At 34.7% G+C, this 1,967-nt stretch overlaps 1 non-coding gene across 1 annotated transcript; it reads right to left on the bottom strand.

Annotated features, from left to right (window-relative positions):
• Window positions 1–1,631: 1,631 nt before the first annotated feature.
• LOC136221001 (small nucleolar RNA R71) lies at window positions 1,632–1,738 on the bottom strand. The gene has a single exon (XR_010684795.1). It is a non-coding gene; the product is annotated as a small nucleolar RNA R71 (small nucleolar RNA).
• Between the last annotated feature and the right edge of the window lie 229 nt (window positions 1,739–1,967).

Genomic DNA, 1,967 nt, shown 5'->3' with positions numbered 1-1,967 from the left:
AGAGTTGGAGAGATATAGAAGAAAGAGATTAGTATAGAATTTATGCAGAAATTCCGAGTCAAGTGATTCAGAATTTAGATTTCATTTCTGTAAAAAGCAATATGATGTACACACATTGTTTATTCAATAATTACAAACACAGTAGCGTTTAGATTTGTTCATATTAGTTTACATTTTGGTAGAGGCCGACCGCATCCCTATTAAGAAGTTACAACGAGAAGATTGAGTAGAGAATCCGCCCTGAGTCTGACAAACTCTAACGAAACCCAAGGAAAGGATCGACAACCCGTTCACTTGCAAGTCGTGAAATGTTTTCATGCTTCTTGTTCTCTGTAAACTTGTATCAAATTTATATTTCATCTAATAAAGTCTATTCTATTTGATAGATTTTCATGCAGCACTTTGGTAAAGGATCCGAAGTGGATTGCCGGTGTTTTCATTAAAACGTAGTTTAATTCAAAATCTTTACAAGGAAACTTTATTGAACACTTAGACAAATTGATATCTCGGTAGAGTTTTAATTTGGTTAAGGTAGCGATCTAACCCGACCGTAGGAGGATTGACTACAGTTCAAAGCCTAAAAATTAGAGGTTCCGTCATTTATTTCATCGTTATAATTTATACAAAGTTTAAAGTTGTTTTCTTTGCTTAATGCAAACGAATACACTTGTTTACTTTTCTAAAGAACTAAACAATCCTGTTTTGTAAATTTATTCCTAAATCAGAAGTATTTTCTAACATTTTTATACTCTAATCTAATTCTCATTCTAGCAATTTCAAAACCAAATCCGATTTAACGATTTTCCATATTATAAACCTTAAAAGTATATTTAACCAATTCAAAATAAGTTTTTGTTAAAAAACGTTCCCTGTGGGATCGATATCTTTTATTACTACAAGCGTATACCGTACACATGCGGAAATCGCTCAACAAGTTTTTGGCGCCGTTGCCGGGGAACGCCAAAATTTTTGACAAAAATTTAGATTTTTCATGTTTTATTTCGAATCTAGGTTTATTTATACTTATTCAAAATTTTATATTTTACTTATTTCAAATTACTAACATATTTATTTTTCAAATTCTGTTTTGAAGGTAGTTTCGGTTCGTGCGAAATTTCAAGTTCATGCGCAGTTCTCGAAGTTCGGGCACGTCACCAGATCCTATTGACCCAGAAATTGAAAGGACTCTTAAAAAGAACAAGAAAGACAAGAAAAACAAAAACGAAACTCCAATATAAACCAGAGTTACCGAGCCAGAAGTTATGGCCACACTCATGGATTACGCTAGGCCAGGAGTGGCCGGTGTAACAAACAGTATAGTTAGACCCCAAATAAATGCAAATCAATTTGAGATTAAGCCAGCATTGCTTAATATGTTACAAAATAACGTAACATTTTACGGGTTACCTAACGAAAATCCTAACACCCATTTGACAAATTTCTTAGAAATTTGTGACACTTTTAAAATACCGAATGTGACTGCGGAAGCAATCAATCTTCGCCTTTTTCCTTTTACTTTGAAGGATCGAGCCAAAGAGTGGTTGACTTCTATGCCAGCCGCAACATTTGAAACTTGGGAGCAATTAGCCCAAGCATTTGTATCAAAAAAATTTCCTTTAGCAAAAACCGCAAGAGTCATAAAAGAGTTAACATCTTTTTCTCAAAATGATAATGAAACTCTTTATGAGGCTTGGGAACGTTTTAAAGAACTTCAACGTTTATGCCCACACCACCAATTGCCCGCTGAACTTTTAATGCAAACATTTTATAATGGTTTAAATCCTACAACTAGAGGTTCATTGGATGCTATGTCTGGAGGGTTATTCATGAAGAAAACATCGGCCCAAGCAAGAGAACTTTTGGAGGAAATGGCAATCAACAGTAGTATGTGGCCTGCGGAACGTGGACACGTACCAGTGGCGAAACCATCATCCTCAACTACATCATCAGTTAAAGGTATAGTAAGT

This window comes from Euphorbia lathyris, chromosome 2 (genome assembly GCF_963576675.1).
Source record: "Euphorbia lathyris chromosome 2, ddEupLath1.1, whole genome shotgun sequence".
In the NCBI taxonomy this organism is placed as follows: Eukaryota; Viridiplantae; Streptophyta; class Magnoliopsida; order Malpighiales; family Euphorbiaceae; genus Euphorbia; species Euphorbia lathyris.
Note: the sequence above shows the minus strand (reverse complement) of the source record. Positions and strands in the feature narration are given on the sequence as shown.